The sequence below is a fragment of the Corvus kubaryi genome, unplaced genomic scaffold, assembly GCF_017639235.1.
Source record: "Corvus kubaryi isolate FWS band 111438036 unplaced genomic scaffold, C.kubaryi_AGA036_p1.0 split3-73, whole genome shotgun sequence".
Lineage (NCBI taxonomy): Eukaryota > Metazoa > Chordata > Aves > Passeriformes > Corvidae > Corvus > Corvus kubaryi.
Window position 1 is genome coordinate 46,734,958 of NW_024582091.1, and position 16,055 is coordinate 46,751,012.

Genomic DNA, 16,055 nt, shown 5'->3' on the forward strand with positions numbered 1-16,055 from the left:
CTTTACTCTAGTTGGGAGCATCTAAGGTGATGCTCAGGCAGCCCCTGCACCTTCTTGCTTAGCCCAATTATTGTCCAAGTTTTTCCCACTTTCCCTAGGAAACTATGGGTTTGTTTTTGTGCATTTCCTGTTCCATTTTTTGAAGTAAGAGAAGCTTTCCATCCCTCCTGAAACAGACCAGAACTCTGGGTGGCAGGAGGTCACTGAGGCACCTGAGCACCTGGAAAGGAGCAGGAGCACTTCTCGCACAGGCAGGGCACGCCTGAGCTCCTGATAAATTGTTAAGAGCCGACAACAGCAAGGGAAGAAACTCAAGATCCTAACCAAGGGAGATAAAACTTCTAAATAGTTTTGAAAAAAAACTCGGGAGAAAAATCTTGTGATGTGTTGAAAGAGTTTGTCATCTCCTTGAAAATATTGTGGCCACCTCCACCACTTGATTGCTCCTTCCTCCTTACTTTAAAGATGGTGCAGTTTAGTGTGGTGTACTTGAGGGCCTCTGTGCTGCTTAAGTCACCTGACTCCTAGGACTTTGCCATGAGACCTGACTACTAAACTGACCCAGAACAAGCAATTGTCCCACATACTTTTTGCTAATGTGTTCCCACACATTAGCTGTGGCTGCCATTAGGACTTACTGTTCAATGGCATTCTCTGCACGTTTAACCATCCATCTGACACCATAACTTTTCTAGTTTGTTTCAGACTCTGGTCGAAACTCAGCAAAAGTGATTTGCAACTTTTCTGTATTCCTGAAGATGTTTAGGCACAGATGAAAATCAGTGTGGTGAATTTAAGACTATTAAAAACGGAAGAAATTTTCTTAAATGACTTTATAAAGACTGCATTAAGATACTTAATAAGGTCTCAGGAGTCCACGAACCACAAGCAGAAAACCGCAGCTTCGGAAACAATCTGTTAGGAATTAGTGGTGAATTCACAGTGTTTGTTACCTGCATTGCTGCTAGTAAACAAGAGGAAGCATCTGCTATCTATTTAAGCAGCAAAGATTAGCAGTAGAGATTTCAGAAGCAGTTAGTTCACTCCATTGATGTTGATCTGGAAAGGCCTTCTGGATCTAGATTGTTCTAAATGTCTCATTTCTCATTCCCCCCTTTCACCATATTGCCATATACTTTTCAGTGTGGGGGAGCATGAAATCCAGAAAGATGTGAAACGAAGAGATGTCACTGTAAATCATATAAACCTAGGTTAGTGTAGTTGTAGTTAAATACTCTGTGATTCTTCATCTTTAGTACAGTGTTAGTAAATTATGACCATGGGTCCCTTTGATATAGTATCCACTACTTCTATAATTATCATTAGTATAATTTTACATGGAAAATGCATTTGAAATATGGCTGTCTGACCCTATTCTACCCTCCACAAGGATCACAGTGCTAATAAAATTTTCCCAAGTGTAATACTTTTAGTTCTAATGTATCAAGTTTCCTTGCAAAAAGACTTTAAAAATAGATGATATTTTTCAGTTTCTTCTGAAACTCTGCATTTTGCATGCACTTTATAGTACAGAATTATTACTTTCCAGCAAGCCCTCCCATCTTGTCACATAATTTGGGACTTTCTTACAGAGCATTTCCCCTTCCCATTTACAAGAGTGTCTCCTGCTGCTTATTTTTTGCTGTTGTTCCTGTAATGTTTTTAGCAGGTTTATTTCTGTTATACTTCACTATATAAAAGTTGTCCAGCAAAATAGATCATTTCCTAAAATATCTTTGCTTTCGTAGAGTCATGGAGCATGTGATGTGCAGCCTGTACCTGGTGCATGATTATTTACAGCACAAGGAGTACGGACAGCATGGTCCAGTTGGCAGTGCCCTGGACCACAACTTTGGAAGACCTTGATTTCCTTTTTGGCTCTATTACTTATTTTCTGTGTTTCTCATTGCAGATAACTTTAACTTCGTGCATCTTCACCCTCTATTTCTGACTCAGATGTAGAATGAAAATGCTTTTAATCTATAAGCAATGTTTAGTACAATAGGAAAGATCTTGTTCTTCAGGTGATGCTTCTGTAATAAACATGCATGTTAAATAATATTTGAAGAAGTAGCAAAACATGTTAAGAAACTGGAACAACATAGGAGATCTATTTGGGCAAACATTTGTCACAAAAAATTTCATCATGGTCCCACTACCTGTAATTTCCTACTTCTGTATTTATTCCTGCACTATTTCTTTCTAGACTTTTCAGAACCTTATGTGTAGACAAAAGCTCTCATTTTACTTCATATGTTCCTCTGACTTCAGTAACTCTAATTTTGGTAACATTGTCACTCATTATTACTGCAAGAATTATAATATCTTGACTTGTGTGTGGCTGGCATCGTGGAAGTTCAGGCAAGTTGCTTTGAAAAGAGGGAACTCCCTTTTGCAGCTGCCAAGGTAATTTTCAGCTATGATAAAGTCCAACCACTGATGATTTTATATTGAGTTTGGTTTTTAACAGAGAAGATAGTCATACCGGGGGGGAAAAAAGCTCTTTTCAGATAACTTTGTATCCATGTCAACACTAATTTTCTGTGTTTTGTGCAAATTGGATTAGTTTTCAGACAATTTAAAGCAATCCCAAAAGGCTAATGCTGAGAGGCTGCAGGAAGGGAGCACTGGGATTTCAGAGGAGACCTTGTCTCTGTTCAGTGCAACAGGGAGAACCCTGCCTGGATATTGAAGGAAAAAGGAAACTTCTTGCTGTTCCTTTACACTGCTCTTGTTTCCAGGGAAATGAGTGGGTGAATTATGATTGGCATTGTACCTTTTTCAATACGCAAACTTAGAATTTACTACAAATGTGTTTAGACCCTTCTGGCAGGGAAATGAGATACATAAAGCATAAGCTTTCAGCTCAATTCTTCTTTCAAAATTTGTATTTGAGGGGAGGGGGTGTTTTCCTATCAGTGGAGTCTTTAGCTATGGTTTTTGCACTTTTAAAGTTATAACAACACTGACTCTGACTTTTGTGGTATGGCAAAAGTGTGGAAAGGGTTTCTCCTTTTTCATCCTCTGATATGAAATACTACTGCAAAAAAAATTATTCCAAACTTTTCCAAAGTACTTTTGCTGCAGAAAGCTCTAGCACAAAGAGGCCTTTGTTTCACAGGAGTATTTAAACCTGTGGTAAACTCTTGCTCTTTTTTTGTTTGGGTTTTTTTCCCCCCAGACAGGTGCCATGGAGCTCTTTGACATTTTTAGAGCAGATGGGATGCCATTTTACTGTTGTATCTAATTGACAGAACCTTACACACTCTCTCCATGCATCCTGCGTTGGAAAGTGTGGGCCATGGAGTTTTAGAGACCACTTCTTTCCTCAGCAGCAGCTTGTTTAACTCACTGCTGGATGAAGAGTGAGAGTCATAACTCACTAACTGGCCTGTGAAACCTCTTGGGAGTTCATACCTTCTTGCTGCTGAATGTGCCCTTTTGGCTGCTTGGTCACTTGCTGTTGACTTGGCTACCATACATTGTATTAGGCATATTTCTAGCCACAGATGTTATTGTGTGCATATGTTTTAATGTAAATAGCAGCACTGTCTGTGAAATCCCATAATGACAGGCGTAATTGAGTATGTGTAAAAAACACGAAGATGTCTGTGAAATGCTGTCTCTGGGAATGTGTGAATGCACACATCCTTCTATGCCTCCTCCCCATTTCAGACTCCCAAAGGAGGGATTTTGCAAATGTCCAGTTCTAGGATTCCAGAAACGGTGAGGGTCTTATTTCCAAAAGGCTGGTGGGTGAGAAGGTCTCAGAGAAGAAAATATGTCCCAATTATTTCTGCTATCTTGGCATGCCACCATCATTGCACATACGAAAACAGAATAACTGTTTCGAGTGTACCTTCTCCTAAAGGTTGTACACTCCCTGGCAGGTCTGGTTTACACAAGAAAGCCATATTTGAAATGTGTTTTTTCCAGTGTTTAAATCCTGAAAGATTACATATGTTTCCCCAGCAATTGCCTCTTTGGAGAAAGCAGGTGATGATTTCACTTTCACATAGGTAGCTGTAATTAATAGTTATCCTCACTGGATATGACCAAGAGGGGTAGGAATATCTAAACAAGTATTTAATGCATTTCAGCTGGAGTATAAATGAACAAACTCCTTGCCCATGAGCAGCTGTAATTTTTAGGATTATTCTTATGAAGCATATTGAGTTTGAGATTCTTGGCTTCCTTGTGCAGCAGCCTGTCCCTCTGGCAACTGCCATCCTCAGTCATATCAGTTACATGCTGCCACAGCCACTCAAACATCTTGTGCAAATGTTAATATTAAAAGCAGGCCAGGTGGTTGCAAACTCTGGAATAGATCTTCTGTTCAGTAGCAAAATCATAGGATTTACAAATAGCCTGCATAAAAATTCTCCAGTTCTTCAGGTGACTGTGGTTGTTTCTGTGGCACTGGCATGCAAAGCATTTCAATGCCCTTTGTGGTATCCTTGATATGTGTAAACTCTAATTCTAACTTGCAGCATTGGATCTTGGTCTTTTGGCATGAGTGCCATTCAGACATCCTTTCGAGTAAGTGCTGGCTGCTGTGCAAAGGGCTTTCACAGTCTAGTTTTAAAGAATTAAAATACAAAAAGTACTCATTTAAAAAAAAAAAAAAAAAAAAAAGACTGGAGAAATCTTAAGAGGTTATGTAGCCAACTCCAAGCCCCAGAGCAGAATCGGTTGTACCAAAATAATGGGATGTTGGGAGGCTCTCAAGAACAGGTTAGACAGGTATGAAGGCACCACACTGACCCCAGGAAATCAATTCCATTACCTTTATGAACCTTGCAGTTAGAAAGCTTTTTCTAGCATTTAACTGAAAATTGCCCCAGCTGCAATTGAGCCTGTTCATTCTTGCCCTATCCCCAACAGATAGAGCAGTTTGTTCTTCTTAGTGAATCAAAGAGTTTACATATTTGAAAATTATTATCCTATTCTCTGGTAATCTTCTTTTGCCTTGGATAGAGTATCCTCATTCTTTCAATCTCTACTTGTAAACATCTCATTTACATGGTTGTCTTCTACATTTTCTCTCATCAGTCCATGTCAGTCTTGACATCTAGGGCACACTGGGTCAAAAGACAACCTGGAACTCCAGCTGACAGCTTGGGCTTGGTGAGCAGTGTATAGACTGTTACATCTTACACATGGCTCTGTATCCTACTGGCTGTACTGGGTATGTCCTCCTATGAAACTTGCTCTTCTGCAGCAAGATGACTTTTCTTGATGCACTCAGGAGCTATTTTCGAGCACTCTGAGCTGTCTCTCATCTGTAAATTTAGTGAGCATATTCTCTATTCTACTGGCCAGTCTGTTAATTAAAATATTGAAAAACAGATCCCTGCAAAACCTCACTCAATATATCTTTTCCCTTTGGTGCCAGCCACTGAAAACGAATCCCTGAAAGTGTTTCTTTCAACCAGTTGTATAGCACTTTATAATGGCAATGGTTGAATAAGGTAGAAACCTTATTAAATTCAATATGTATTCCAGCTGCTGCTACTTCTTATCCACTACCAATTATCCTCCAAAGTGGGAAATTAGATTGATTTGACAAAATTAATTCTTGTCAAATCCATTTGGCTGTTTAAAACTCTTACAGGATAATAGGGTAGAAAAAGAAGCATTATATAACTAATTTGTGTGTCTTTCCAGCCCTGTGCTTGCCTTCCCTTAGCCTTCTTGAACTCTTTTCTTCATGAGCCCTCATTTGTAATTACCATGGCACAGGAGTGAGAACAAGACATGGAGACAGCAGTCATTATTACTGCCAAAATCCTTGCATCTTGAAGCCAAGCCTGGGCATTCTTGGATGAACAGGAGCAGGTTAAACTTATTTGAAACCACCAGGCTCACTAAGTACTCTGATACTGTTTTGCCCTTTGACACTGCCCTGAATTGCCTGTCATACCTGAAGTCTGTTACAATCCTTTCTCATGCATCCATATAAAACAATTCAGCTATTTAACCTCTGTTACCTATTCATACTTCTTTGGGAAATGGGTGCTAAAATATTTAAAACCAGTTTCTCCCTTGCTGAAATCTATTTACAGATGAGGATGATATTGTACATGTTTGGGGGTGCTGTGAATAATTAGGTCCTTTGAATTATTTTCTGTCTACAGATAAACATAAACACTAGCTAGGCAAGTACAGGCAATAGAAGGCATAAGTTTAAATCATGTTTTATACATTGAAAACTGCTTTAACTATCCAAGAGGATAATTATATTTCTTTTCTATTCATAAGAAGTCCATATCTGTTAGTATTTATTTGGGAAATGATAGGAGTTAAAAAGGTATCACAACACTTGGCGAATGCGTCTTTTTGACAAGTCAAAAGGCAGTCATTTCTTAGATCTGTCTGCACCTGCAGTTTACATATACAAATATAATAAATTAATAATAATATACAATAATATAATTTTCATCTCTAGGAGTTTTAGATTCCTATATAAACACAAAATCTGGTGAGTAATGAAAATTGTCTACATGAGACCCAATACCTTGCTGACATCTTACTGTGCTTATGTATTCCCTAAATGCCTCATGTTACCATGGGAAACCTAAGGTCCACATAGGCTTTTCAGACTTCTTAGGCAGTTGCTCAGATAGCATACCCCTTAGAATCATCCATTAAAACCACCCAAAATAATTCATGGAACTGCAAGTCATGTGAAATTAAGTCATGGATTGTATCTAGCCCAAAGCCTTGTGAGCTCACCGCCCATCCCTGCTGCTGCCTCCTTAGCGGCAGAGACAGCAAATGTAGAGTGAATCCATAAGGTCACTTGGCTTGTCCCTAAGACACAGAGTTACTTCTGCTCTCTTTATATTCCCCTCATTAATATAGCAAATTTTTTTTATTCCTTTTAATTCCCTTTCACATATTCTGTCCTCAGTGACACACAGCAATGACTGAAATGACCAGTTTGCACACACAAATAATGTCATCGTTTTATGAGCCAGTAATTCAGGGCTTAAAAACACATACATTTATCTCATTGCCCTGAGTTACACCCTCTTGAGCTTTTGTCTGCAATCTGGCTTTCCCCTTGGTGCTTACACACCCTTCATGCTTTCAGATAATCACTGCATCCTTTCCAGTCCCTTTAACCTTCATCTAGCCAAGCCACAGTTGTTTGTTTAAATTTATTCTCACAAATCACATCTTCCCACAGAAGTCAAAAGGAACGTGTGATGCTCCTCTGGGATGAGGTGTATTAGTCATTTTCAAAAACCCAAATCTCAGTTACTTCTTGTTAGGCATATGTTGCTACAGGATACACATTGTACTGAAGAAGCATATTTGGCCTCACAAAACAGAATTGCCTAATTATTAAATCCTTGCAAATGAAAATTCTTTTTCTTTTTCTGAGAACCAAAGATACCAGCCTACTCTACATATACTTTAACAAAAAAACTTCCCTGTAAAACTTCATCAACATGGAGCCAGTGCAGTAAGCTCACTGCCCTCAAGGGCTGTTATATCATCATTAATGCAGTTGGTTGAGTTGTGGACGGTAAATTCCTCCCACTCACACCACCACACTCACAATAATCCTTCTGTTCATGAGCTTCCCAAAATATTTGTTGAGATAATAGCTTGGAGGTATGTTTTCAGCAATGCTTAAGCCTGTTTTCACTTGTCTTTTTTTTTTTAATTACATTTTGGGAGGGGGTTACTCAGTGCTTAAAAGCTGGAGTGTCAAATAGATGGCTTCTTCTCATTTTAATTACTTTGACAGGCACCTCTCCTTTCCAGCTGAGCTACCCTAACTGGAAGCAGCTGCTCCTTGGAATTACTCCCCATCCTCGCTGTGTTACAGAAGTAATAAGTGTCTCCTGCCCCTTCAATGAATTTATGGACATGAAGTGCAGTATGTGCCTGCTTGTATAGAGATGTTTCTCTATATGTTTAATGAAATTTTATGAAGTGAAACATGTCATTAACAATATAGGAAAAATGAAATGTATAGATTGGATATGATTTTCCACTTCTTTCTTAACTCTTGTTAGTGAGTGCAAAGCAGGTTTTATTATATTTTTCCATGGCAATTTGAAACTCTGATTTGAGAGAGAGTCCAGGGTGATTGATGGTACAGCTTGCTGGGCAGTGAAGAATAAGTCTTCTCTAGAGCAGCACAGACTCTGTGAATCAAGCTCATGCCTGTGTTTACAGCCACAGCTGAAATGAATACTTATCATCTTGACTACATTGTCAGAGTCTTGTGATTGCTCCAGATTTCATAGCTGGCTTGATGATTTATTTAACATCCTAACACCTGCAGCCAGTGATGTAAAAATTCCAGTTTGCTGCTGTTTTTTAAATAATGGAAATGTAAATTCCGGGTTTTATTTTTCAATAAAAGGATGAAGATGTGACCTAAGTGCACCCTAATTACTTAGACAACTGAAGCTGAAGCACTCCAAAAGTCTTAACTTTTAAAATGTCATTATATTTAAATGCAAGTGTAATATTCAGGTGCCTGACATCTGTGATTTTTGAACACTAATCATTACAACAGAAATTGCAACACAACTGCTTTCCTGCTTGCTGGTCAACTGCCATTTGTTTTTCCATAAACTCACTCTTTATGTACATATCTGGGCTTGCTGCATGGCACACAGCTCAGCCAGGGGCACAGCTCTGACATCAGGAGGACACCCATGTTTTAGTTAGGTGTGGTACTTTGGAGAATGGGCAGAAAGCATTTAAAAGGAAAGATAGGGCAGCTGTTTGGAAAGTGAGGGAAGAGAACTGATGAGAACTGTTTCTGGGGATGGAAGCAGAAGGAGAAGCTCTGATGATGGAGCAGGAGTTATCCCAGCAGAAACTGATATGAAAGAAGAGGTTGAAGCCAGTAAATTGTTCTGCAGTGCCTGCAGTAGGGAGAATTGACCCTAGGCTGACATGATATGCAAGCAAACATCAAATTATCACATCTGGTCATCTGTGGCTAGCTGAGAGCATCAGGCAGGTTTCTTTGGTCAGCATCTGCATTAACTAGGCCCACCTACTCCTTCACTGCCAATATATTTTCGTGACTTAGGACATAGGCATAAAAAGTGGAAAGTCCAAGCTCAGTTCTGAATCCTTGTGGGACTGAAAGTCAGGCTTTGGTAGGGTCTGTTTTCTGCTTGTTCAGATGGGGGTGAGGGGAGGGGGAGTGTATTAGCTTTCAGAGAAACATCTGAGGAAAAAGTTTTGTTCTGCTATGTTTTGGGGCAGTATTTAATTGGTAAATTGGGGAATGGGTGTTCGGTGGAGTGTGGAGGAGGTGACTTTTGCATGGAAGTGATCTGTTCTGAAAGAGAAGCTAAGCAATTTTTCCTCTTTTGTTTTCTTCCAGCTGTCTCCAGTTGACATGTTTGGGTCACATGTACTTTGTTGTAATAATATTTTGCTAAGGGCAACTCTGTAAAGTTTCATCTCTATAACAGGCAGATAACTTTTTTTTTTAAGATCTACATTTGCATTTCATGCTTGGTTGCTTTTGCAAAGATACAATTAATGAAATTGAAATTAATGAAAGCTCTTGGGTTTCTTTTTCCAGGAAGTATTACTTTTAAAAATGTTGGTTTCCCTTTCTAAGGGAGATGCAATAAGCATCATCTGTGAGGTGCATACATTTTTATTTTAAAAATTTGTGCTGGTCATAAAGTGATACAGTAGTAATATAGGTGTCACTCTGTGAGATTGGTCATCTCTGTTGATGCTCTTCCCATCTTACCACAGCTAATTTGGAGTGATATTTACATCAGCACTGAGCGTCTCTGAAATACATGGTTATCACACACTACTGAGTTGTACCTTATGCTGCTTTTATGATGTGCTTTAGGATGAGATCATCAGACTCCTTTTCATTAGTATTTATTAAGAGTTTCAACAAAGGAATCAAAGGACGCCACATTTGGAAAAAGGAGAGGCTGAAGTCCTATTCCTGGTTCTGAGGCTAGCTTTTCATGTTTTTTGCTACCACAGTTCTAAAATTATCTGGGAGAAGAGCAGCCAAAGGACACTGAGCTAAGTACTTCTGTCTTTATGGGCTTTGTAAGTCTCTTGCAAAAAAGATTTGTATGCATCCCTTCTAGCAGCTGCTTACAAAAAAAATGCAAAAGTGCAGTTGAGCAACCTCCCATGAATGACAGTACAGAGACTACACCTAGGTATCTCAAAGAATGCTGAACTCCTTTCTGAAAAATTAATTAAGATTCTGAAAACATTTTGTAAGAAGTGCTGCAGAAAGCTAAGAAAAAAGTGAATGCTATTTCAATGTTGACAAGAAAAAAACAACGCATCAAAACTGGCTTTGCTGTGCAGGTAGAGAAGAGGGGATACTGAGTTTGGGTGGAGAAGGCAGAAGTGAGTAACACAAAAAACAAGAGTCTTAGTAATTTCTGGAAAATCTCCGGACAGTGCCTGATATTGTGGGAAGCAGCTGGAGTCCTGATCTGTGGGCAGTTTTGGAGTGGCATGCTGTGCACCTAAGCAGGATCATGGCTGTGGTTTCCCTCGGGATATGTGTTCCTCACCAGCCATGCTCCAGCTCCCAGAGCCCCTCCACTGGCTGGGCTAGTGCTACCGCCTCCCAGTAAAGAAATGCGATGCTGTGCTCCATGATAGACAGGGGAACTGGGCAGGATATGAGAGGCCTCTGCGGAGCATATCTTTGGGCAGGAAGGGAAGGATGTCAACCTTTCATTTCTCCTTATGAGTCAAAAGAGATCCTTCCAGGAGGGCTGTGATGCTTGCTGTGTTTAGATTTCTTTTCCTTATATGATTTGTCATGTAAAGTCACAGCTACTGTATTTTAAATGAAGCCTGCCAAGCTTAGCAGTACTTCTGCGTCTACTGAGTGCGGTGCTAGCCCAAAATATTAAGACTACTGGAATGATTTCCCTGGGCGTAGGTCTCTCCCACCTTCTAATTTTTTAATCTAGCGGAGTACTGATATCTAAGGCAATGATAGATTGGGTGTAATGTGTAGAGTTCAGACTTTTATCAGAATAAAGCAATTTGTTTTCTACTAACTGCTTTCTACTATTAAACAGACTTCATGTGATTTGTGCTGGGCATATTAGTGTGCTGCTCTCGCTGGGATGTGATACTCTAGTCATGAGGCTGGCAGTAAGACTGGGAGCTGGCAGCTAAGCCTCTAAAAGAATAATTAGTGATTTCTGACTGTACAGCATATAGTATATGATGTAAATATAGTCCATTTTAAAGACATTGGATAAGTACTGTCTGTATCGCTTCTAAAATCAGGAATATTTTCTGTAGTTATCTAATTGGCAGAGGGTGCTGAAATGTGATCCTTTTGGAATATATAGAAATCTGATGTGCAAATGGATGGATCATGGATGCATGATGGACCTTGTACTCTCTCCTAGTTTACACATGTACATTCTAGGAGAGCCTGGGACAGTGATAGCCTGTTTGTCAGATCGACTGATGTGTCAGGTATGTGTATTCCCATTCTATCCCACAGCAGAGAGCACCTTCTGGAGCTGGCATGTCTGCTTTCTGTTGGAGAGCAGCTGCTGGCCCCTTTGGCTGATCCCTACTCTGAAGGACCATGCTATCAGAAATAATAGTCCTTAAACAGTTCTTAAGGAAAATAATTCAAAAATTAAGTTTAGGGGAGAGGTAAAAGAAATTATACTTTAGAAGGACTTTGAAAAAAAATGTAACAAGGACAATGAGATAAAATCATTCAAGATGGATCTTGGTAAGTTGATGGGATGGAACCTGCAACCACTAAGAGTTGCATTTGTAATCAACAGCTGTGGTGTGAAACTTCGTATTTTTCAATTTGATTACCTCCACCAAGGGGGAAGAGGGAGAGAGCTGAAAGGAGATGCAATCACTGCTAATAGTGTGTTCCATTGTAATGTGCTTGTGTTAAGAGTTTTAGGGCTTTGGCAGGTCACCTGCAGGATCTAGCTGGAATTTTTATTTCTCCCTTTCCCTGCAGCCTCTCTACATACAATGGCTTGCTTATTTTTTTCTCTGAGGCTTTGATGTTCTGATTTGGTCTTGATATACTGGGCAGGGTGTTGTTAGTGATGTTGAGAAACCTCATGTGTTTTTGTTCATGCACGCAGAGTTAATTGCCAGGTCTCTGAGCAGGAAGCCATTTCCCTCAGGTCATCTATCGGGAACCCATGAAGTTTGGTGTCCGTTTACTCTGTGAAGCATGATCCCCTTTCCAAGGCAACCTGATATCACCCTCTTGTATATAGTTTAAAATTGATATCAAAGTGCTCGAGGTTGTTTATGGTATAGATTTCCTGGATTAAATGCCTTTGATGTGGCTGACAACAGTTGTGATAGTCTGGTTATGATAGTGCATGTTGGCTTTCCCAGTTTATTTTGATGCGTATTTCAATTTTTCACTATTAAATGCTTTGCTGAAACCCTTGTGTCACTTTTATGTGACATTGTGGTGAGATGGCACACACTGCTTTGGAACAGAAAGTTTGTCATCTTTTGCCGTAATGACTCAGAGGTTTGTGTTTGAGGTTCATGCTTTTCACAAAGAAAGAGTTTGTCCTAGTGAAGGCCATCTCCCTAAACCCTCAGTAAAGAAAGGAGAAAGATGAGCTTCTCTGTGTCCACCTTAACCTGGAGCTGGGATCCTGCTCTGAGTATTCCTCTAGAAGAAAGTCCATCTCTCTTGAATACAGACAAGTGCTCTCCTAGTTGGTTAATCCTGCCTGGCTTGTATATGTGGGGAACTCTTACTAACTTTACACCCACGTGTAGCTGATGGTGTGATAGGAACATATGCACAGTGCGTCTGCCGTAACTCAGCAAGACTAGGTTGACCACGTGCCAATTGTTTCTATCTCCTCTTCAGAGATTTGCAGAACAAACACGGGGAGCTTTGTAGCCACACTGCAACACACTGGGGAATCGTATCAGGATTGCTGCCCTGCTGCCTAGTGCTACCCTGAAGGTGCACAATGACTGTTTTCCAAGATTTCTGAATGTTACACACCTGGTCAGAGCTCCTGTGAAATGTCACAAAAATCTCAGAAAACTGACCATGTTTATTTCTTCCAATAGCTGTAGAGAGGCCCAGCACAAGATGCTTTTAGAGAGCAGTCTTTTGTCGATGCTTGAGTTATTGTCTAGGGAACTACAGATAAAACTGCAAACAAAAACTGCATTCTAACATGCCAAATTTCAAATAATTTGTAATTTTTTAGTAGCAGTTGTAACACAAGCCAAATACTGCACTCACAGGTGGGCTTCAAAACCCTTGTAAGATCTGAGTTTCTGCTTGTTCTAAAACTCCTGTACTTTTGTTGCAGCTGGTTTTTGTAAAATACTCCTGGGATTTATTTCTGCAAGACATTGGCTTCATTAAAATAGAGGAACCCTGTCCTATCTAGAAGGAGAGGGTGGCTCTACCTGAGGGAAGAGCAGAGAATTATTTTAGCATGTCATATTCATTGAATGTCTTGAGAAAATGGCATGTTGTGAATGTCTGGAAATGCATAAATGCTGTAGTTGCAAGACCACAGAAGGTGGTAGCTATTGTAAACTGCCATGGATTTGTTTTGATTCTCTCATGTCCATTTGGTTTTTAAAGCAACTGCTCCTGGGGTCATGTGATTTTGCAAGGTCTTTCTTTCCTTATCTCACTTTCTTGAAATCAAAGGCTCTGTGTCTCAGATAAATTAAAGTCAACTGGCTAAGGGGAAGACAGCCACAGCCGTGCATCATGCTCCTCTGATGAAAGCTGCTGCCTCCACAAAAGGGATGACATAATGGCTCAGGAAGCAACTCTGGGACCACCACAGTTTACAGTCTAGTTTCTGTTACCTGTACTGCAAGGCTGAAAAGCGTGGTTATTCAGGACCCACTATTCTGTAAGTGGTGTAGTCATCATTGCACAGAAGCAATGACCGCAGTTGGCAGGGAGGGGCCAGGCAAGTGGGAGTACTGCCCCTTGCACCTATTCAATCTTCATCTGTTGCCACCCAAGACACAACAGTGAGGGGGTTTAGGCTTTGTGCTGCAGAGTTGGGTTTTTTTTGTTTTTTTCTTAATATGTCTCCATCTATAAAAAAGACAAAGTACAGAAGATAGTGTGTATGAGGAGCCCAGAATACTTAAATCCTGAGATCAAGTGTGCTTTGTTCAGGTATTTTAAAGTAGATTGACATTACTACTGTAAGTGGTTCAACCGGAGTTTCAGAGGGTCAGTCAGTAAATTACCCTTGACTAATTAAACCAGTTTTGAGTTATGCAAGCCATCTCAGAGTACCGAGAGACTTCAGACATGCCTTTAGTCTCATACTTCATAGACTTATAGTTGTGTACAATTTAAAGGTCAATTGGAAGAGATTTTATACCTGATTTGGGCATTTCATTATTTCTCATTACTAGCCAATAAGATGTCTTACACAGGGTGTATCCTACATGTGCATCCTAAAGGAGGGTGAGTAAAATTGTGCACATTTTTACATCATCAGTGGTTTCTCCACCACTTTCTCTCAGCATCATTCTCTTCTAGGTTTTCTGCCTTTTCTTCCTACCTTGTTTTCTCTGTTCAGTGTGTGCTGTTGACGACTACAGCAAAAGCTGCAGTAACACAGTGCTTAGAGAAGTCTTGTCCCTTTCTTTGTGTAGCAGTTGATGAGAAAGGAAGTGTTTCGACCAGCTTTTCTCTCCAGTGCTAGTCTACGAAGTCAAATACACAATCTTGGCTTTGAGGACAGAAAAAGAGCATTGCTGAGAACATTAAGAGAAGATGAGTGCAATAACCCCACTTTTCCTTTATTCCTTCTCCAGATACTATGTTTAGCCCTGACAGCAAATGGTATCATTTGTTGCTCCAGCCCTCCCAGGCCACTGGTGCTGTGCTCTCAGTGTGAGCCTTGTCAGCTGTGGGCTGACAGGAGCCTGATGCCAGGAGATCCCAGGACTGAACAGAGAGCCTGGACGGGAGCACAGGTTCTAGGGCAGGCTCTGAGTTGTGTTTGGGTGGTGCAGGGCATGTAACATACAGGCTGGCAGCAAGCGGGGCTGGAGGGATGTTGGAGGATCTACAGACTGCTCAACTGTGTGAGGTCTCAAAATGCTTGGCCAGTGTGTGACAGCTGCATATCCATTAAATACATCACTTTCCCCACCACCCCGTGCAGACAGGTGCTTCCAATAAATGGCAGCTTGAAACAGTAGCTTTTCAAGAAGCATCTAAACATTTTAAAGCTTAGGAATGAGCACTGAAAGTAAAGGATTTCCTTGCTGCTGGTCACAGCAGACACTTGGAGTGAGGTGTGAGGTGGTGGATAGGCCTTTGGGTTATTCTTCTGCTGACCTCTGACACTCCTTCCATCCATGGGCAGTGGGGCTTGGCCACTGTTATTTAATGTGCCTTCCCCAAGAATTGTGTGTGCGTGCATGGGCACTTAGCAGTTTTCCAGGTAGAATGCAGGAGCATCGCTGCTGCTGTCCGTAGTTAGTAATTATTTAATTTGACTATAATGGGGATTGGGGGTGGTACCAGGTAGCATAAGCCACAGACTAGGAGGGGCAGCGTTCCCACAGTCCTTCCCCAAGGGCGATGGGTGACAGAGCACCTCTCCTCAGGAGAGTGATGCGGTCCGGTACCCCAGCTCTAAACCTGAACTAACAGGGTGCCCCTTCCCCTGCCGCCGTGTAACGCGTGCGGCTGACACTCTTCCCAGAGGCTTTCCCCGGTGTTAAGAAAGCGCTGTTGACTTGGCCACCGGAGGTCCCGGCCGTCAGGCGAGGCACCGGCATAGGGGGTCACGGGAACAGCAGCAACAAGCGCTGCGCCAGCGACCACGCGTGTCCCGACACCGGCTCCTGACTTTTGGGGTGCCTGAAGCCGCCGGGGCTGCGCTGGGGCCCTTTGTTGCCGCCCGGGGGCGACCACATGCGCCGGGTGAGCCCACGGGCGGGTGGGGAAGGAGGGGCTTTGGGCCGCAGCGGCACCGCCGGCCGCCCTGTCCCTGGGTCGAAAGTTTGAGGGGCGGCGGCGGCGGCGGGGCCGTCCCGCGGTG

At 41.4% G+C, this 16,055-nt stretch overlaps 1 protein-coding gene across 2 annotated transcripts in view; it reads left to right on the forward strand.

The window, feature by feature from the left end:
- SASH1 (SAM and SH3 domain containing 1) overlaps positions 1 to 16,055 on the forward strand; it is a 535,527-nt gene that overhangs the window by 397,823 nt on the left and 121,649 nt on the right. The window lies entirely within an intron of this gene.